Source organism: Tursiops truncatus, chromosome 4 (genome assembly GCF_011762595.2).
Source record: "Tursiops truncatus isolate mTurTru1 chromosome 4, mTurTru1.mat.Y, whole genome shotgun sequence".
NCBI lineage: Eukaryota > Metazoa > Chordata > Mammalia > Artiodactyla > Delphinidae > Tursiops > Tursiops truncatus.
In genome coordinates this window covers 71,149,473-71,172,164 of record NC_047037.1, presented here as the reverse complement: position 1 = coordinate 71,172,164, position 22,692 = coordinate 71,149,473, and the positions used below count along the sequence as shown (strand labels likewise).

Genomic DNA, 22,692 nt, shown 5'->3' with positions numbered 1-22,692 from the left:
ATGCTTTCACTAGAATGGATTTTAGAGATCATCTCGTGATTCTAATTTAATCCCCTGTCCGTGGAGAAACACAACATCCCAGGTAGGGAGATGCCTTGCTCAAAGTCACATAGAGAGGTCAAGGGGAAGCATCTTGATGCCCATTTCAGGTTCTTTCCATTTCCACACCACCTCCAGCCACAGGGCCAATTCTCTGCTACCTTCTCACGCAGCTGTTTCCAAACCAATCAACCTGCCAACCAGGTAACCAACCTGTGCGTGCTTCCTACGAACCTAGGACTGCGAACTCTGAGGCAAGTTATGTTTTTATTGTCCCAAAGTGCAAGAGTAAACACTCACCTTTTGGCATAGAGCAGGGCTGGCCTGCATAGTAGAGTCTTCCTTTGATCTCTGGAACTGGCACTTAGAGTTCCACTTATTCCTTGAAAAACATCTAGAGTTAGTTAGAAAGAGTTGCCTATTTTCCAGTGGGTCAGATCCCGGTTCTGGGGCAGGATGGTTTAGGTCTGGGTAGCGCTCCGACCACGCAGGCAGCAACTCCAGGAAGAGAGGAGGCCCCAGCCAGAGCAGGTGCAAACCCAGGCGCCCGCCCAGCGCAGCCCCCTCTGTCTGCTGCAGCCACACCCCCTCTTCCTGAGGTTTCAAGGCTGGACCAAGTGCAGCCCTTGCCCCGATGATGCACTTCAGGCTCACTCACTCAAGATGGTAATAGCCCCTTTCCTTCTTAGGCCACCACAGACAAGGAGAGAATCCTTTTCCATGTAAATATATTAAATATTTAATGTAACAGACAACATAGACATTTATACATACATGTATGTATGGTCAAGCCATTCAAGATGGCTGCTTTCTTGCTCTCTGTACATCCCCTGCTCAACCAGTCCCTGCTTTGCTCACATGACTATCCAATCCTCTTAATTACATAGGGTTTAATTAGTCCCTGCTAATTGATGAGCCCACCTGACATCAATTCCCACTATAAATGGTAGCCTCCTTCTTCCCTGAGTAGGGGAGATTGCTGCCATGTCCTATCTGCTGCACACAGTGGGGTGTTGCTCCAGGACCCTTTGTGTAAGATCCCATGTCCAATAAACCATTGGTGCCTTTGTCGCTGTCTCCAAGCTCTTTCTTTGGTCTCGAGGCTGGGCAACTACAAGGCTCACAAGCCTGTGGGGTGCAGCCCAACAGTGTATTTTATATGTTTACAAATACTTGCACCATAAAGTGATTTAAGAAGACATTTTTTGAATTGCTTACTCACAGGTATCTCTTGGAAGTCCTTTGCTGTTCCTGTTACTGCTGTCCAGAAATAGTATAATCTGTTATTTCAAACTTTGCTGCTACATGGTAGGAAATGATCTCCTCGGTGGAAATGATCCATTTTAAGAGGAAACATTTACTAAAATAAAATTAAAAATAAACAAAACCAGATGTGATAACATTTATAGATTGGCGATTTATAAAATAAAATTTAAAACACGTTTGTGGTAGAAAACTTGAAAAATACTTTTTAAGAATCTGCAATCCCGTCACCTAGCGCGGTGCCACTGAATACGGCAGCACTAGCCACGTGTTGCCATGAGCACTTGAAATGTGAACATCTGAACTGAGATGTGCTATAGGTGTAATATACACCCTGTATTTTGAAGATTCAGTATCAAAAAAAAAGAGTATAAAGTCTATCATTAAACACTTAGGTGCTCGACATAGTTTGGACACATTAAACAAAATATACTATTAAAATTAATTTCACCTGTTTTTAATGCAGCTACTAGAAACCTTAAAATGACATACGTGACTCATGTTACATTTCTATTAGATAGCTAGGTCTAGAGAAAACACTGCTAATATTTTGGTGTATTTCATCCATTGTGTGTGTTTCTACAGTTGAGGAGTCCAGCTCCTGCTTACAAACCCGTGTGATTTTCCAGGCCTGACCCCAGGTAAGGCTCTCCCTGGCAGCCACACCGGGAAAGCTGCTCTCCATGCACTGGCCTCGGTGCACAGCCTGGGCAAAACAGTCTCTGGAGAGAGTTGCAGCCTAGTCTCAGGCTCCTTGACCAGTCAAGCCCTTCACATATTTACATCCCTATCCCTGGTGTCTTCATGCCTAGGTCTGTTTATCTGAGGGCTTGGGCAGAGGTCTTCCAGGTACCTCTGCTGAGACCTCTGTATCAAGGGAGGTGGGAGGACCTTGCCGTTTCTCCCCACTGGGACTCAGTACCCAGCACTTCTCCATTCTCGGTCCTCCCCCCAACCCACTCCCGGGTCTGTCAAGCTGCCAGAGCCTCTTATTCAGAACTCCTTCAACACTGAGGTCACCCCACAGCAGCGCTGATCCACCTGGCCCTACACCAAGGTGTCGTTTCACGGAGAAAATGAAACAGGAGGGAATCAGCGCCTTCTCGGGTTTAGCCTCCTGCTTATACTATCACAGCAAGTGATTAAAGGCTTCACTGTTACTTTCATTTTGGCTCATTGTAGCTTCAATCAGCTATTCTGACACCTGACTGCTCTTTCTTCCAGCTCAACTGAGCTCCTGACTATTGCTTTTTTAAACAAAATGCGGATCTTACTGAAATACGATTTTCTATCTGTATCAGTCAGGGTGCTAACAGGGGACAAACAGCACTGTCAAATTAGGATAATTCAAGGAGGTTTTACTTATAAACGGGCTAACTAATAACAAAGATAAGGTTGGAGTATGGGACAACCACAAAGGACAGTTTAGAAACCCAGGGCTAACAGAGCAGAGCTGCTACTCTCCCTAAGTCTGACGGGATAAGGAGAGAGAGAGGTTCCCAGAACCACAAAAGAGAGCTGTGCAGAGTTGGGATGCATTGAAAGGAAGGAAACAGCCAGACTAAGGCCATGTCATAGGATGGAGTTGGGGGAATAAATACCTGACACCCCTCCCTTCCTTCCCTCTAACGCTGAGGTTCTCCATCGGCTGAAACCAATCAAAAGCCAGAGGACAGGGAACCCCTGCGGCTGTGGTCCTCTGTCCGTGCAGAAAGCAGAGTGGAGAAGGGGGAAAGTGAATCTAGAAGCAAATTACTACCCGGCACCTTCCTCGTGTAGCGTTGCCCTAAGTCATAGCCTATTAACCTGATTTCCTTCCTAATGTAACCAGTGGCTAGTCCTAGTGCCTACACTGACTGCGTGGGCACAGTTTACAGGACACCCAACCCAAATACCTCAGTCCCATTTGGGTTTCTAGCCTGGGGTAGATTCAGAGGATACTGTTTGATGCTGTGTGTGTGTGTGTGTGTGTGTGTGTGTGTGCGCGCACGCACACACGCACGCACATGCAAACACGCATGTGTTATAATCTCAGTCCCTCCCAGAACATGCTTCCTTCAATATTAGCTCTGGGTAGGACCCTACCGCTCCAGGGCCTACATGCCTATGGCTTTGCAGAGGTGACCCACTTCTGGTGGGCTGGTTCCCACCCACCCTAGAGTCTTCTTTCTTTACCTTCTCCTACACCTCTCACCCACCCACCCCACTCCACTACTGTTTCTCCTTGCTGGGCAACCACAAGTGACTGATGCCCTCCTAGACACCAGTAATCCACTAAGAGGGGGGTCTGGGAATGGTGAATCTCCCTGGGACAGTATGCAGAATGCCCCACTCTCTAACTGAATCTCCAATTGTCTAGTCCAAGTGTGCTGGGAAATTAGATAAAGAAACTACCAAGGCTAAACAATCCTGGAGCTGAGGTCCTGGGAAGGTGGCAGGGAGAGGACTGCACGTGAGAAGACAGGGTTGACTTTCCTCTTTTATCATCTGTCTACAAAGCCAAGGGATGCTGAGTTGGGGCTGAGACCTGCCAGATGCCAGGCAAGGGGTTCCAGTGTCAGTGGGGAATCTGTGCTCAGGGACAAGGAAGCTCCTATTTGAAAAGTAAGCTGGAGCCCAAGAGAGGACTGTAGAAAACACTGAGAGAAGGTAATGCCACGGTGGGGATGTGGCGAGCAGAAGGGAGTCGTTTTATAGAACAGGAAACAATCTGTTGCAGGGATTATTATACCTCAGGAGGAAGAAGAGACAATTTAAGTTTTGGGGGAGAAGGCAATTTGAATGTAACCTGATGAGGGTGCCATCCGAAGGAGCATTCATTCTGTGCTTGTCAAGGCCCTGAAAATGCAGGAGGACCCACAGCCACCAGGGCAAGCCCAAGGGGCAAAGAAGCCTTTCTGGCTGGGAGGGAGGTGAGCCAGCAGCAGTGATGTCCTCCCAGCACAAAGGAGGCACATTGATGCCAGCCTGGTCGTCAGTGTCTGCCCAGTCATCTGACGTCCACATCAGATGCAGCTTTACATGCCTTCATTCATCCCCTCGTTCATTCACTGGTCCAACAAACATTTAATGGAGCTCTGTGCTGGGTGAAGTGCCAGGCACAGAGAGACATGAAAGAAAAACAAGTCTGTTTCCACCACCAGGGAGCTAAGAGTGTTGTGGAGGAGACACATTTCCAAGTTTCCAATGCAGTGAGGGGCTGTGATGGGAAGGAAGGAAGTTTTAAGGATTAGGGAGGAGTGAGGAGGACTTCACTTAGAAGTGAAGGGCTGTGGGAAGGAGGAGGAGAATAAGAGTTTGTCAGGCAGGTTAGGGTTAACAAGTATTTCTTGACCTCCTCCCAGTAAAAATGGAATGCAGGGGCTTCCCTGGTGGCGCAGTGGTTGAGAGTCCGCCTGCCGATGCAGGGGGTCCGGGAAGATCCCACATGCCCCGGAGCGGCTAGGCCCGTGAGCCATGGCCGCTGAGCCTGCATGTCCGGAGCCTGTGCTCCGCAACGGGAGAGGCCACAACAGTGACAGGCCCGCGTACCGCAAAAAAAAAAAAAAAAAAAAAAAAAAAAAAAAATGGAATGCAAAAAAAGCAAACACAAAACCAAGACAAAACAGTGGAATGCATAATTCATAAGGATGTACTAATCTTTCTTGTGAATCCTGTGACAGAGTTTTTCTCTTGGATTTAAGGTGGCATCTGCACGTTAGGTTTTCCATGGATAAGGATGAGGGACCCTGGAATCCCTTTGTGTTCCCAAGTCCTCCAGGGGCTGGCCCTTGGTCAGCTGCTGAAGAGTATACAGATCTGAGGAATTGCTAATGGTGGAAAGCTGTGAAAAGATCCCTGGGTAAGGATTCCAGGTTTCCAAGTCAGAGAGATTGAGAACTGCCAACGGCAGCTCACGGCCTTTAAGATGCTCCTGGGTGAGAACCTGACAGGCTGATCCCACTGAGCCCCCAGGCTTGAGGGACCTCGGATAGAAGGCTTTTTCTTCTGTCCCCCTTGTCCAGCCTCACCCTCCAGTTCACACTCAGCTTTGTCTCCTGCACTTGGGAAGTCTGCTCCCCTTAGAATGGGGCTCAGCGCATATCCCATTCCCAACTCCTCCATCCTGTCGTAGATTTCTGGCACAATACCTTCTCCTATGGCAGACCTAACAGGGCTCCAGTTTCCGCTTCTGCTAAACCCAGGGGAGTCTGGACACAGTAGAAACGATAGCCTCTAAAAAGCACTCACTTTTTCTAACTTACCTTACTGTTCTCTTCCCCACAGGACTGGACCCTCTGGCCTTCCCATTGTCAATCACTACTGGCCCTTTGAGAGCCTGCCATCTTGGAACCCACTCTCCCAGCCACAGGCTTAAGGTAACCAATAACCTCCAGCAGAAAGCACATAAAATTACAACATGCACATAGATCCTGTCTCGATGAGAGTGAGCAGAAATGACGCCCAGTCTCCCATCTCCAAGCAGCCCAAACTGAGTGTGTACCACACACGGGCTGATAGCCTGAGAGCTGCAGACAAACCGAGAACTTGAAGGAGGCTCTTTAAGAAGCCAAAGCAATGGCAAGGAGAAGTCTGATGAGTCCACCAAGGGCTCATCTACGTATCACCAAACAACTGTCTATGTCTTGTTCTCCTCTGTGGTCCCTGGATGGTTCCTGTTTTCCACATGCAAGACACTCAGTACTTATTTGTTGGATGAACGAATGAATACGTGAATACTTAGATGGGTTTGTCTCAAACTGTCTGAGGTTTTGACTACTCTGCTAAGATATTTTGGGGTCATAAAGACCCAGGCATTGAATATTTCAGAACATATGAAAACATCTGGAACTCACGTATTTCCTTGTCATTTGCACCCTAGGAAACTATGCATTACTGCGCAGAAGCAAGAAAAAAATCTCTGGTGCTTGTTGATAATCATGAGGGAAAGAAGAAATTGTGGTGTGTATGTCTGTGTGTGTGTGTGGCTGAGGATAAGGAAGAAGAGAAATCATTCAAAAATGGAATATCTGAAGTTTTAAATATTTTTCTTTATGAGGACTTCCCTGATCAGCTCCCTTAAAGAGGACCCCATCCCTTGCCATTCACATCATCCATCAGTCAGTCTTCAGGGCTCTGCTCTGAGGTTGTAGTTGGTGTCCAACTACAAGAGGTTGGTGTCCACTTTCCCAGCTCTGGGGCCTCCCAAGCAGATGTCAGGGCCTTGTGCAGGAATGATGACAGCATCTAACTCCGTGGCTCTCTCACTGCAAGGAAGACCATCCTAACTGTCCACCAGATGCCTGCTGTCCCCTCTTAGGGATGATGACGTGTTGGGTAATTCTATGATTAGGTCTAGACACGCTGCAGAAAAGGTAGAAGCCCTGTCTTGGGTCGTGGCTCAGTACCGGCCAATGGAGTAGTGGATTCCGCTTCCATCCTAAGGGGTCAAGGGTGCTGGAGAAGGAGGTAGGCAGCTAGAGCTGTATAACAAAGGTTAGAGGGGAAGAGATTGTTCCCCGTGACCCCAGTGGCTTGGATTGGGTCTGGGTAGCAGCTTAGGTGTGGTGAATGCCAGGCAAACCTGCCAGCTCCACAGAGACAGGGCTTTTGCCTCCCAGCTGATGGACAAGCAAGGGAAGCCAGGGCTGCTGCAGGAAATGGGGTGTTCCTGGGGTGCAGCCACCAGTGTGGTTCGGGGGCCTCACAGTCATGCTGCCTGAGAGAGGAGGGCTCAGGGAGCAGGCAGGAGGGCCATGGCTAACGGGCTGAGAACTGGCCACATTTGAGAAGTCTCTTCCTCCCCCCCAAATCGCAAACTTTCCCTAAACACTGACATGAAGCTGTTTATATTTCCTAGGCAAAGATGAAATCTCTCACTGACCAGATTTGAAGACAAACAGATTGTAAACTTTCTTTCTCTTCATGTGGTATTGGGGTGGGAGGCCAGAGAGACATTCATAGAAACACACACAGACTGACACAGCCATGATGAATTAGTTTTTCTATGAAGTATTTGACCACACACATGAAATTAATTGGAAATCAGCAGTGAGCCCTAATATCGGTTTATACCCAAGTGAAAAAAAGTCAGACTAAGTTTCTGTTTTTCTGACATTTTAAATAGCATGAAATAAAAATCCAACAATGACAGACAGCAAACGCTTTGTTTCTTTTATCTGGGGGGTGGGGAGTGAGGAATTAAAATATATCTCCTACCCTTGTCAGTTAATAGATTTTAGTGGAATTGCCAGGCCAGAGAGTATCCTATTACACTGAAAAAACCAGATTGGGTTTCCACGTTATTACTAGCTCTGGGATCACCTTCATGGTTTGACTGATGTTTTCTTTTTTTTTTTTTTCTTTTTCTTTAATTAAAATGAAAGTCCTTTGTTCACAATCTCTCTAAACTTTTAGAATAATCTAATTGTTCTTAAGTCACATGGTTCCTGTGCAGACACACGAAGGGCACTTCTAAAACCATAATCCTAGGCTATAAAAAAAATCTAGGGTGAATGATCAAAGGTGAACTGCCCATTTACAACCCCTCTTTCAAGGCCCCTTCCCATCTTCCTGACAGTTTTATAGAAGTGTTTCTCTGTTGCTGCAACCCAGATCAAAGATTTGGATGCGAGGTTCTCCCCACCCCCGACCTGGCACGGAAGGAAGGGATTACCCCAGGAATTAAAAACCTCAGAGAAGTGGGCTTACCCACCTCCCTGGCGGGCGGGGGAGAGCCCTGGAGCCTTTTCTTGATGATAGGAACAGAGCCAAATGGAAGCAGGGGTGCCCTCTCTCTGTTCTTGCAGCGGAGGAGATAAACCTACTGGGTCATCCAGCCTTCAAAGAGAAATTTTCTGATCTTTTGTGCATAGTTTTAGTTAATATCTACAAGTTGCTAGAATCATGTTTATTTATTGGCCAATGACCTTCTTTTTCCTCCCACCCATGTTAAACCCAAGCAACAATCCCCTCCCAGGGCATTGGAAGCTCCCCCGAAACCCTGAGTCTGGGCCGCAGTAAGCAGAGAGGGAGGTGGGAAGAAGCTGCAGGGCTTCATTGTTTTACTCCACAGCTTCATCCATTTGGTGCTTTGTTTTCAATACTACCCGCTACCTTTTCCTGGTCACACCTGGATCTACTTTAGATTTTAATGGTCAAGATAAATTTCCTGAGAATGCTACTTTGAGGGCTGGACCCGCCTCCATCCCTGGGGACTCAGTGCCTAATCCTGTAAAGAGACACCAAGATCAGGAACAGGAGTGCCATGAAGCTCTTCTTCCTCTGGGAAGCACCAGGCCCACTTCCCCCACTTCTGTTCAGCCCTGACCCTGCATACCAGGGTTTGATTAGGGCAGACCCTCACGGCAGGGGTGTTGACAGGGGTGGAACACGCAGATTCCCAAAATTATGTAATCTTTTTGTTTAAAGGGACTTGAGAGATCATCTAAGACCCCACCCCCACCCCTGTGGTATAGGGGAACCCTACAGAGAAGAAGGACAAGCCTGGTTCACCCAGAGTCACCCATCCAAGCCAGATCCTGAAGCCAGATCTCCTGACTCAGGCCTCTGCTACCTTAGAGCTCAACATAGGACGCCCCCTAAAGAACTTACACTCTTGGAGTATTTGGTCCCTTGGGGACTGCTAGTTTGACTGGCTGTTCAGGGTTTAATGACAATGGGTATAGAGAATTGCTTTGGGAGATTGGTAATTGGTTTGGGAGATTGGTAATCGCTTTGGGAGATTGGTAATCCAGGCATATTCTCCAAAACTGCCACTTCTAGGGGGGACATTCAAGCCCCGAGGACCCTCTGCATTCTGGCTGGGCCAGTTTCTCCACCCCCAGTTCCCTAGTCCCAGTAATTGCCCCTGCTCTGGCCAGATCCCTCTACTCACTGTTCCTGCTTCCTCTCCTTGCATAGTCCCCTTTGTCCTGCCCGGAATGCGTCCTGCTCTCATCTCCATTTAAGCAATTCCTACCCACGCTTTAAAGCCCATTTCAAGTTCCAGCTTGTCTTCCTCCTGGAGTAGTACTTGTTATCTACTCCAGACCTTTGCCACTCAAAGTGTGGCCACAGACCTGCGATACCAGCCCCACCACAGAACTGCTTAGTCAGAGCCCGCATTTTAACAAGGTACCCTGGTGATTGGTATGTACAGTCAAGTGTGAGACTCACTGCTCTTAGAGAGTGTTCCAAGTGTAGTCCGAGGACCAGGACCAGCAGCATCAGCATCACCTGAGAATTTGTTAGACGTGCAAATTCTTGAGCCCCACCCAGGCCTACAGTCAGAAACTCTGGGGGTGGTACCCAACAATCTGTGCTTCGACCAGCCCTCCACAGGATTCTGATGCATGCTAAAGTTCAAGAAACCATACACAGTCCTTATCTTACCCAGGGACTTCACAGGCATATGATCATGGTTTAAGGCTCCATATTGCTGTCTTGAAATTCCTGACTTTATCTTTGAACTTGTGTTTTGCAAGTGAAGTCTGATGAGACATTGGAGCCCGCACATGAACAGAGGAGATGTCCACCACCATTCCTTGCTCCTCCATTTGCATAGAGCATTCACAAAGCCCATGAGTGCAGAATGCCAGTGGATCCGTAATGCATGGAGTTCAGCCAGAACTCAAAGTGAGTACAAGGTAAGTGTGTTATATCTATGACTGAGTCAGTGGGCTGATGACAGATCTGAGAAGCTACATTCTCCCTTAGAACTAGAATTTGCTTTGTACACTGAGGAAGGTAATTTAAGAAACACAAATGACCATGGAACCCTATCATATCCTTTCTTACTCAAGTTACTTCCCTCCAGCCAATCACTTATGCCGAATACTGTGACACAGAAGGAAAGGGAAAGCAAGGACAACCCATAGTTCCTTTTCCTTTCCATCCTTTCTTTCTCATCAATAAGCCAAAGGTAAAGAGTGTTGGTAGAATGTATGAATGTCAAAAGGTTAAATAAAAACAGCTGAGTCTGTTTTGCAACATTTCCTCTGTTCTGGTAAGATAGAATAAATATACACATACAAACTGCAAAATGTGAATTGCGTAATTTTGGTGGTTCCAAACGCTAGTTAAATGCTCTTATATTGCATTACATAATATAAAGATGAAAGGTAAAATTCATGTTAATAATTGAAAAAAAATTTTAATTAGAACAACATAAAATAAAAAACACCACAGCAAGTCAAGAGAGACTGCAGAAGAAAGGGAAAAGTTTTATATTTTAGGACCTTTAACGGCACTTTTTTCCTGCTTTTTGAACAAGGGCCTCCACATTTTAATTTTGCACTGGGGTTAGTAAATTATGCAGCCATTTCTGTCCTATCTTGTCCAGTATTCAAACGAGAACACTTCTGAGAATGACATGGAATGCTATTAATAATTCCCTCAGGCCACAGGTACAACTGGGCCTATCCTAAGCAGCCTAGGACATATGGTCATCCTAAATTTAAAAGTCCATAATGGTGAAGGAGGAAGCAACATAGCAGTAAAGGCATTCTGCTTTATTCCTGTCAATTGTAGGAAACTTTACAAAATTATATTTTCTAAATGTGCATTGTGTTAACTAGCAGGCTAACTCTAGATGTTTTAACAGGCCATACGATGGGCTTGGAAATGGATGATGCCTGCTCCTTCCCTGTTCTGCACATAGTCAGAAGAATCTTCTTGGTTATTTATCTTTAGCTTCCCCACCCTCGAAACCTCAACTTTTCGTGTGCTTTTGCTTTCCTCTGACATTCTTAAAGGTTTGTGGCATTCTATACACATCCTTGATTTTGTGCCCCTCCTCCCACCTTTGTGTGTGTGCCCTCTTAAAATGGGGGCTCATCAGCAGAAATACTGTTTTCTTTAGACATTTTTTTTCTTCCTCATCAGGATCATTCACAATTTTAGGCTCTGAATTTTATTTTTAGAACCATCCTTTTTTTAGCCATACTCCCTTTCAGAGATTCTCACCATGAGATCATCCATTTTGAACTCTTTGAAGTCTGCTTTCTTCAAGTCTGTAAGTCTGAAGATACACATCTGACTTGTCCTGCTGAATGGGATGGGTACTCTCTTCGAAACCCTCATGAGTTTCACCTCACTAACAGTTCTTTGCTGGCAGAATCCAGTCTGGACTATGAGTACCCCTTTGCTGTCACCTGTTCCTTTCAAGTGATGAGATTTTCAATCAAGCGGCTTAAGAATTTACTAAATATCCTGCTTTTCAAAAAAGTAGGGGACTTACAGACTTCCACTACATGTCTATTTAAAAAGTCAGCATAGGGCTTGCCTGGTGGCGCAGTGGTTGAGAGTCCGCCTGCCGATGCAGGGGACACGGGTTCGTGCCCCGGTCTGGGAAGATCCCACATGCCGCGGAGCGGCTGGGCCCGTGAGCTATGGCCGCTGAGCCTGCGCGTCCGGAGCCTGTGCTCCGCAACAGGAGAAGCCACAACAGTGAGAGGCCCACGTACTACAAAAAAAAAAAAAAAGTCATCATTTGTCATTGTGTTTTGTCTATAGTTTTCAAAAAATATCTGCAACGGTATCTCCCATCCAATTTAATCTTCTTACTATGTGACTATGACATTTCTCCCCTCTATAGGTGGGATCTGTATTCCCATCTCTTAAACAGAGCAGTCTTGTGACTGTGGCAGAAGGAATGCTATGTGACTTCAAGGCTAGATCATAATGTGTGATACAGCTTCTACCTGGTTCTCTCTAGGGACACTCATTCCTGTAACCCAGCAGCCACCCTGTGCGGAAGGCCAAACGAGGTCGGGGGAGAAACCACATGGAGAAATCACATGTAGGTGTTTGGAAGACAGCCCGGGTGAGGTCCCAGCCAATAACCAGCAACAATGGCCAGACTTATGAGTGGAGAAGCCTCCCAAATCAGATGATTAGAGCCTCCCAGACTTCACATCTTCCCAACTGAGGTCCTAGAGACTGTGAGACAAAGACAAGCCATCTCTGCTTTGTCCTGTCCTAATTCCTGATCCACAGAAACTGTGAGAGAGAATACATGATGGTTTTAAAAGCCACTGAATCTTGGGGGATGATTTGTAATGCAGCAATGGAGAACTCATGCAATAAGTTAAAAACACATTAAGAAACAAAAATTAAGACTAATTAAGAATGCATCAGACTTCCTTGGTGGCACAGTGGTTAAGAATCCACCTGCCAGTGCAGGGGACATGGGTTTGAGCCCTGGTCCGGGAAGATCCCACATGCCGCGGAGCAACTAAGCCCGTGTGCCACAACTACTGAGTCAGCGCTCTAGAGCCCGTGAGCCACAACTACTGATCCCATGTGCCACAACTACTGAAGCCTGTGCACCCAGAGCCTGTGCTCCACAACAAGAGAAGCCACCACAATGAGAAGGCTGTGCACCGCAACAAAGAGTAGCCCCTATTCACCGCAACTAGAGAAAGCCCGCGCGCAGCAACAAAGACCCAATGCAGCCATAAATAAATAAATAAATAAATTTATTTATTTTTCTTTTAAAAAGAATGCATCAACTCTACCCATTCTTCTGACTGATTGCTACTTGGTTTTATTGCCATTCCAAAAAGCTATCCCTGTAATTTAAATTCCACTCCACCAGGTGGAAGTGAAGCCATGATTGTACTAATCCCCAGTCACTGCGCAGAGATTGTACTCCCTTTTCTATTTTAAAAAAATTTTTTGGCCACAGCTGTGCGGCTTGTGGGATCTTAGTTCCCAGATCAGGGATTGAACCCGCATCCTCGGCAGTGAAAGCACAGAGTCCTAACCACTGGACAACCAGGGAATTCCCTGTACTCCCTTTTATAAATTATACTTTTGTATGACATTTAATCTTAGTTATTAAAGCAGTTAGATCATCCCTGCTTAGTATACTGTGTGAATTTAAGAAAGAGCAAATTAAAACATTTCTCACATACTTCTCTAGCTGATTAACATAACACACAATTCTAATTTCAGACCCCCTGCTGGAAAATGTTCCCTCCCAATTTAATTTATTGAGTCAGAGATCATTTGGTTGCAATGAACAGAACCCATTCAAACTGGCTTAAGCAAAAAAGAAAAGTGATTAGAAATAGAGGGATCTGGTGGAACCCAAAGACAGGAAGTGAGGCCAGGCTTCATAAAGAATGATGCCAGAAATGGCAAAACTGATGAGAGCCAGCCTGGCTTGTCTCTCCGAATCTTTTTCGAGCTGTATTGTCTCTCTATTTTTAAAAAATTAATTAATTAATTAATTTTTGGCTGTGCTGGGTCTTTGTTGCTGCACGTGGGCTTTCTCTAGTTGCGGTGAGCGGGGGCTACTCTTCATTGCGGTGCATGGGTTTCTCATTGCGGTGCTTCTCCTGTTGCAGAGCACAGGCTCTGGGCGCGTGGGCTTCAGTAGTTGTGGCATGCGGGCTCAGTAGTTGTGGCTCACGGGCTCTAGAGCACAGGCTCAGTAGTTGTGGTGCACGGGCTTGCTCCGCGGCACGTGGGATCTTCCCGGAGCAGGGCTCAAACCTGTGTCCCCTGGATTGACAGGCGGATTCTTAACCACTGCGCCACCAGGGTAGTTCCTCTACTGTCTCATATCTGAATCTTTAGGGCACATTCCTCATCTCTCTCTCTCTCCTCCTCCCTCCACGTGCCGCCGACCACTTCCAGGGAGCAGTTTAACATATGGTTATGGACACTCTGAAGTCAAAATGCCTAGATTCAAATACTAGCTCCACTAATGTCATGGACAAATCAATAGTGCTTTAAATCATGGAGCAGAGCTAATTAGTTAGTGGTCCTCCCTGGGAGATGAGATGGCTGCATCTGCCCACTCAGTGCTAAGCCTGTCTCCAAACTGGCATGAGCTGACCTTTTCCCTGGGCTTGCTTATTCTTTTATTGGTGATTCTTTCTGTAAAGTCTCAGAAACCTTACAATGGCTGATATTCTCATTGTTTTAGGGTGTTACTATTAGACTTTCTTTCTTAGTTTCTGAGCCTTGTGCATTCTTAAGGATCCTTTCAGAGAAAATAAGAGGTTTTTAGGGGGAAATGACCCATGACTGATCATTAGCTCTGTGAAATGAAAAACTTGCAAGGAGGTATAATGTTCCCATCAACTATAAATGAGAAGATTGCTCACAACTTATGGTCCATATTCCCTGTATCCAATGTCTCCATTTCCTCCCCTCTGAGTCAGCCTTTAATTAATTGATTGCTTCCCCCATTTTTTTCTTCATGGAAATTGCTCTCTATGCAAGGTTGTCAGACTTATTTGCAGTTTGGGCCAAAGAAGCAATCTCCTTCACTCACTCCCTCCACTTCCACTAGAAGTAGACAAAACTATCTTAATCCAATCTAATAAAGCTTAGAAGAAAACAAGATGTATGGCCTGTTATTAAATTATTGCTATACTTAATAAACTGTAGATGTCAGAAATAATACATATAAATGCTCCAGGGCATGTGGAGACAATTAACACAATTTACTCCAGTAATAATTATAGGGCCGTTTGTGTTCAATTCAGATACCCACAAGAAGTATTATACATTTTGCTGAACTTCCCTGACCAGCTCCTCCAAAGAGACCACCCACTTCTCTTCAGCCTATCACTCTAATTCAATATTTTGTGTAGTACTTACTAGTCTCTGATATTTTTATAGTTCTGGTTTATAGTTTTTTACTTATTTATTTTTTACATTATCTATGAATGTGATGTGGATCAGAGCACTTTCCTGTGTCTCTCTCACCACTCTATTCTCAATGCCTAGAACAAAGCCTAGTATATAGAGGCACCTAATAAATATTTGCTGCATTAATGTGCCCCCGAGTGCCCAGAGCCTCCCAGCCTCACTATCAGCTCCTAAAGAGTGTATCCTCTCGCATCCTGGACCCTCCTTGGCATGGAACTCTGTTGTCTCTCCATAATCCATGATAGTTGTAGCTGTAGCTATTGCTGCTGCTGGCAATGGTGAGGGTGGCTAGGGGATCAGTTTGCTAGGGAAAAGGAGATGTAACCTCTGGAGACATTCCACGGGCTAGCCCCATTTTCAGAAGGCATTTGTTTCCCTTGGGCAAACTCTGAAAGAGTCAAGTTTCTCTACAAACTTAGTGTCTAATTAGAACCCGGTCAGGCACATAGAGCACAAATTCATGCAGCAGCCCATGAGGTGCACTGAACTCCAGAAAGCACTCAGAAACCAGGCCTAGTGTGTGCTCAGCAATCGGAATTATAGTTCTAGCAGCACAGGGTACAAAATGGAACCAGATCCTCCTCAAAAACCTCCATATTCCTGAATCCAGTCTTGAGAGCTTAGTCATCTGTGACCTCAACGCCCTTCTACTTGCATCATGTCCAAGGCACACCAAGTCCTCTGAAAACACTCTTGCTTTGGCCGTTGCACCGCACCCCTCAAGCACTTACAAATTCCGGTTGCGGGTCAGTTACTTATTTACATTTGTCATCATTCCTTCCGGTCAGAGACCATGTCTTGTTATTTTCCTCCCCCTTCCCCAGCATGATGACTTTTTATTTTATTTTATTTATGGTTTTTTTTTTTTGTGGTTCGGCCCGCTCACTGCTGTGGCCTCTCCCGCTGCAGAGCATAGGCTCCGGACGTGCAGGCCCAGCGGCCATGGCTCACGGGCCCAGTCGCTCCGTGGCATGTGGGATCCTCCCGGACCGGGGCACGAACCCACGTCCCCTGAATCGGCAGGCGGACTCCCAACCACTTCGCCACCGGGGAAGCCTCTATTTTATTTTATTTTTAACTAAATTTCAGACTTTATTCAGATTTCACGAGTTCTTCCACTAGTGTCCTTTTTCTGTTCCAGAATCTGAGACAGGAAACCACATTGTGTTTGGTCCTTATGTCTCCTTACTCTCCTCTGGTCTATGATAGTTTCCCACTTTTCTTTTTTTTTCATGACGCTGACAGTTTTGAGTACTGGTTAGGTGTTTTGTAGAGTGTCCCTCCATTTTTTTTTCTTATGAGGAATAATGTAACTTTAAAATTGAGTGATTTGTCTAAGGCCAAAGAACAAGGTTTTTTTTTTTAATTAGAGTATAATTGCTTTACAATGTTGTGTTAGTGTCTGCTGTACAATGAAGTGAATCAGCCATACATATACCTATATCCCCTCCCTACCACCCCCACCATCCCACCCAACTAGGTCATCACAGAGCACTGAGCTGAGCTCCCTGTGCTATACAGCACGTTCCCACTAGTTATCTATTTTACACATGGTAGTGTATATATGTCAATCCTAATCTCCCCATTCATCCCACCCTCCCTACCCCCACCCCGTGTCCACCCCACCCATTCTCTATGTCTGCGTCTCTATTCCTGCCCTGCAAATGGGTTCAGCTGTACCATTTTTCTAGAGTCCACATGTATGCGTTAATATACAATATTTGTTTTTCTCTTTCTGCCTTACTTCACTCTGTATGACAGACTCTAGGTCCATCCACATCTCTACAAATGACCCCATTTCGTTCCTTTTTATGGCTGAGTAATATTCCATTGTATATATGTACCACATATTCTTTATCCATTCATCTGCCGATGGACATTTAGGCTGCTTCCATGTCCTGGCTATTGTAAACAATGCTGCAATGAACTTTGGGGTACATGTGTCTTTTTGAAATGACCCACCTCCTAGAGTAATGAAAATAAAAACAAAAAAAACCAAATGGGACCTAATTAAAGTTAAAAGCTTTTGCACAGCAAAGGAAACCATAAACAAGATGAAAAGACAACCCTCAGAAAGGGAGAAAATATTTGCAAATGAAGCAACTGACAAAGGATTAATCTCCAAAATATACAAGCAGCTCATGCAGCTCAATATAAAAAAACAAACAACCCAATCAAAACATGGGCGGAAGATCTAAATAGACATTTCTCCAGAGAAGACATACAGATGGCCAAGAGGCACATGAAAAGATGCTCGACATCACTAATTATTAGAGATATGCAAATCAAAACTACCATGAGGTATCACCTCACACTGGTCAGAATGGCCATCATCAAAAAATCTACAAGCAATAGATGACTTTTAATAATTTAAAAAACATATTATCAGCCTAATCTTTATGTCTTCCTAAGCAACAGTGCTAATCTAGAGAAAGACTAGGGCTCATACGTAAATATAAAATGTAATGGAGAAATTTAGGGGATGGTAAAACAGTGCATTTTTATCCTTAGTTCCTGGTTGTTTGGCAACTCCCATATCAAAGGCCAAGCCTGGGGGCCTCACCTCCTAACTCCTTCCACAGCATAGAGAAGAGCCCTACTTTCATCATGATGGCCAGGCTATGAAGGTGCTGCCCTATGGAAGTTGGAGGATATGATATAAGATGAAGTGGTGGGGGTCCTCCCCCTCCTGCTCCAGGGGGCAGTTGGAGAAGGAAAAGAGATGAAAATTGTGGAAGGAATTAATCAGGTTGGAAGTTTATAGTTTACCTTATCCCCCAAGTTTGAATCCAGGCAGGTGGAGATGCTAGATGGCTTTGGGGGAAAGCCAAAAGCAAAGATTTTTTATGAGCCTTTCATTCCATGGTGGTCCCCTGTGAGGGAATCAGCTTGTTCCCCATACTAACAGGAAGAAGTCGCATTAAGAGCTGAAAAGTTCAAACAATGGCCAGCATTAGTGCTTTCAGGCCTGACTCCAGGCTTAGGAGCCATGGAAGGGCCCCTAAGTCCCCATATGCCCCTTGGAAAATAGAGATGGTAGCTGAGGTACAAGTGAGTGGGCCCGACAGGGGTCTCCGGGAAAGGGACAGAGTGAGCCCACATCAAAGGCCTCAGGGCAGATGGGGAAAGTGGCTGAGACTCAGAGGGTGTGAGCCAGCAGGGTACCCTGGGCCCTGACTGAACCACAAGGTCTCTGTGGAAGCCAGAAACTCGTCAGACACCTGGCTGGCAATAGGAACCCACAGGGCCTAGAGGCCAGCACATGACAAGCAAGAGCTCCAGGGCCACAGCCACCACCTTTGGGTGGGACGGGGGAGGGGAAAGACATCAGAACTTCTAAGCATTTAGCCCCATGAGCCTCTCAAAACTGGAACAGACTGAGCTACTCTTGACTGGCAAGTTACCATTATCTTTACTCCCTTTACTATACAACAGGGACAGGATTCATGAGAAAGATTAGATCAGTCATGGAAAAAATCCTGCATTTCCTCTTCATGTCTGAGTGGTGTGTACAGACTTGCAACTGTACTACATATATTTATCGAGTATTTGCTCTCTATCTGAAGCTTCATAAAAGTATGGCCTAGTGTTATGACTACCAGTGACACCAAAAAATATTGAGTGTCTTTAGAACTCTTTTAAAAATTGACATCTAGCAAATGGACGTGGTTCCAAGATAACACCAAGTTTGAAAGAGTACTTCAGTTGGTACCATCAAGCACAAAACACATCTTCCTGCTTGGCTTGTACAAAGCCACAGTAGGATCCCCACGTGTGCTAAGATGAGTCCTCTCAGGGCTGTCTTCCAGCTTCCTACCCTCCCCTGTGAACTGCAGACAAATTTAGAGAAAAGGAAGGCAAGGAGAAAACTCCAACAGAAGGGCAAGTTGATAAACATGCCTATTTATCACTGCAAAATCCTCTGCCTTTTTTATCCTATTGATTTTCATGCTCTCTTGTGTATGCCACTGTGTCTAGGGGAACGAATGTACTTGTGAGCAACCTTGCAGTTGAGTGATGATAACTTAGGTAAATTAGAGCTTCAGTCAAACTCTCCCCAGCCCCAACCTGTCCTCTGGTCCCCACTCTTCAGGAGAAAGAACCATGTGTGGTAGAAGGGGGTGGAACCTGTCTGCAAGTCTCCATCCATTACCATCTGTGTGTCCCCGTTGACTGTGAGCTCTGGAGGCCCAGGGCTCTGCAGTGTATCCATCTCAGCAGCCTTGAGCTATTTCCCCGGTGTCAGATGAATGAGTGATACGTGAAAGAATGCATGAATGAGTCTGAAGCAGAGCTGGTAGCCCAACTCTCTTAGAAGACAGTAAATCCCCATGGGCTTGATGTGACTGGGGAAAGGTCAAGAAGCATGTCAGTCTTCCATGGGGGAGATTTGCTGGTCCCTGTCTTCTCCTCGCCTATGAAACATGTCTGGGGAAGCATAGAGGATCTTGGGGTAGCCTGAGATCCTGGCATGACAGTGAGAGCTCTAGGGTAGCACAGATGATTCCTGATCCAGAAGAGCCTCAAGAATCTGGGATGATTCCAAGATAAAGATTCTAGGGCCTTCAAAGTACACCCAGGTTCCACTTACCTGACAAGAACCCCTGGGGGGATTGTGGGACCATAGGGAGGGTTGGGGAAAAAAGGGAGAAACCCTGCATGCCTTCAACTGTCACTTCAATGAGGGAGAGTAGAGAAGGATGGGAATTCCTTGAGAAAAGGAATATGAGAATGAGCAGGGAGAAAGAGGTAAGAAATGGAGAAGGGCCTCAGAGAGGGCTGGGGGCTCCTGCCTCAGAGAGGCAGGAGGGAATGATGGAGAATTGGGGTCCCAAGGGCTGTGGTCACAGCAGTTTGAGGGTTGGGAGTCATTGCTGATGTGGGGAGGGAGAAGGCAGAAGTTGCTACATGTTAGAAATGCCAAGGAATACCGAAACCTTCGTAAAATCAGAGACACAAGAGCCAGAAAGCCTCAACTCTCCAACACTCTCCTTTTTTTTTTTTTAACAAGAACACTGAGGCCATAAGTCAAGCCAGTATCAGGGCCATACAAGCCAATAGCCCAGGGCTATGGAGGCAGGGCTGGGGCGGGGAGTGAGGGGCGGTGAAGGCTCCTGTACTGTGCCCCTTGAGTCTCGTGCAGCACCTCTGGACCCCCAAGAAGAGGCAGTTTGACTGAAGAAGTAGCCAGAGTAAAGAAGAAGGATAAAAGGATTAAAAAAAGTCAGGAAGTCTATGAAACTTTGCCCAGTAATAATAGACACCATTCAGTGAACAGTATTTAATCCTGTTAAGGCTTTGGAAGGAATTGGCAAATCACTGAGACTTTCTTGAGTAGAAAGGAATTTCTGATGAAAGAATTTAATTGAGGCCACTGCCCTTCCCCAGAGGATCCCAGAGCAGCCATGAACATCAAGTGTAGCTCTTCTGAGATGCCAGCAAGACTCCCTGTGCCTCCCCAAACCCCTACTTCCCCCACCCCAAAAGAAACCAAACTCTCCTGAGCATGATCCCAAGGACAGGATAAATACATTTCTAACGAAGGATGTTTTCATTATGGGTTTAGACTCTACTGTTTCTGAGCTTTCTTTAAACAGTCAACCAGTTGAAAGAAGAAATAGGCCTGATACGAAAACTCACATAAGAGGCTCCTATTGTCTAGGACCACAGGTCTAGAGCATCCTCCCCGAGGGCTCTATGAGACAAGGGAGCACAAATATCAATGCTCATTTCTCTGCCACCTGGGTGTTACCGGGGTCTTCACGGTAACAAGGACCCAGAGAGAGCATGCTTTATGTGTTCTGGACTCAGAGATTAGAGATGGCGTCGACAAATCTGAGAGCACGTGAGTCAGGTCAGGAGAAGGAGAAACTGCTGTCAGAGGAAGCTCAGTGCAGCGTTGGTATCTGTGGCAAGGAAGTTGAAGGTCACCCAGAGTCCACTGTGGAGGGAGAGAGGGGAAAGCCGGCTCGAAGTGCACAGAGCAGCGCACACAGATTTTAAAAGCACAGTGCGGGGGGAAGAAGGGAGAAAAAGAACGTGCATGTGACACAGCACCATTTACATAAAATAAAAACACAACACAGGAAATACACAAAAAGATATAGGCTAAATCCATGGTTGCCTATAAGGGAAGGAGAATGGGAGGTGTGCACGGAGGAAAAAGGGAATGAACACAGGAGCAGGGACTTGTACAGACCAAAGATGACAGTGTGCCTTGAGGTCCATGGGAGTTGGGGCATCCAAGGGCCCTCCTTAAGAAGATCAAAGTCTTTCCTTGTGAGCTTCAGGAAGAAGTCCAAATAAACTAGTGCTCTAGGTTCTTTTCCTACTCTCTGGAGATGGCCTAATCCTTCAGGAAGGAAATCTGCCTGTGCCTTGTGTGTGATCTTATGGGGGCTGAAGGGCCAGCGGGCCAAGAGAAGAGGGGCCTCTTCCACTCAGCTGCCTCTTGAATGTCACAGCCTATCTGGGGGACTATGGCTTAGGATTCCAGGTGTCTTCAGGGGTACAGGATGGTGGCCCCCAATGAGGTAGCATCAGTAGAAAGAAGTGCTACTATCCACCAGAAAGGATGCATGCTCACGACACTGATGGAACCTTCTAATTAACTCTGAAACAAATTTTATGCTTGGAGAGGCAGAAAGTCCCCAGAAAACTCCTGGGGTGCATATAATCAATTTGCATATAAGTAAACTGAGGCTTAGAAAAGTTTGGCAGTTTGATTGAGGTCATGCAACTAATAAGTGGCAGAGGCAGGATTTAAACCTTGGTGTGTATGACTCCAAAACCTGAGCTCACTGCCAGGTTATAATGCCTCCAGCCTAAGTCTTTGTGTCACACACACACACACACACTTACATAGGCATGTTACCAAAGTTACATGTCATGAAACAAAATCATACTCTGGTTGCTTCTTCCAACCTGAGCCCTCAAGGACACCGTGGAACAGTATTTCTCAGGGGCAGACAAGGGCAGTTGGGATCGCCGCAGAGTTCCTTGTGCAAAACCAACAAGAATGGTAAGAAGTGGAGCACAGGGGAGAAAATGGGGAGGTTTCCCAGTGTGTAATGTGGCTTCAGAAATAGCCATTGAAGACAGATCAGAGAAACTCTTTGCAGCAGACACGTCCTTCTGTGTAATTCCATCTGAGGCCAAGAGAAGAGATGAAAAAAGTGACTGTCATCCATGCACTGACTAGTGGGTCCACATGCACTAACTCTTCCCTGAAGCACCTCTCACGGCAGATGGTGATGGGAGAAGAGGTAGTGGAATTTCAGGGGCTGAAGCGATATTAAAGATCATCTCAATGAACTCTTCAGTGGGCGGTGGAGACACAATTACTTGAGCCAGGCCACCCAAGAACAGGAAGCTAGGCCTCTGGCTGCCGGGCTGGTGCTTGCCCACCTTGCCACATGGCTGCCCTCGTCAAGTCAGCTTGGAGGGACGACCCGCTATGGCCCACCAAAGACCCTGCTCCTCCTTTCTGCTCCTTCTCTGCCAGAATTCCCACTCTCTCTGGGAAATGACTGCTTCTCAGGAGAAGGACGAGAGGCAGTGAGGCCAAGAGACGTCTCTTGGATTGGAGGGCAAGCACCCAGGGGTGAGATTCTGGACAGATGAGCAGTTTGGCCACGGCTGACCTCCTTCCACGCACCTTCTTTTCCAGCCTCTTCTTCAGGAAGCCCTCCCTACATCTTCTAAGCCTGCCCACTCTTTCTTTCTAAACCTGGGGCAGGGGCC

At 46.2% G+C, this 22,692-nt stretch overlaps 1 long non-coding RNA gene across 3 annotated transcripts in view; it reads right to left on the bottom strand.

Annotated features, from left to right (window-relative positions):
- LOC109547797 (uncharacterized) overlaps positions 1–22,692 on the bottom strand; it is a 127,316-nt gene that overhangs the window by 66,188 nt on the left and 38,436 nt on the right. For 2 of the 3 annotated variants that reach the window (XR_012331474.1, XR_012331473.1), the window contains 2 exons: positions 1,262–1,399; positions 340–421 (listed from right to left, as the gene is read on the bottom strand). The exons of the other annotated variant lie outside the window; for it this stretch is intronic. This is a non-coding gene — a long non-coding RNA (uncharacterized lncRNA). The remainder of the gene's footprint in view (positions 1–339; positions 422–1,261; positions 1,400–22,692) is intronic. 3 annotated transcript variants of the gene reach the window in all.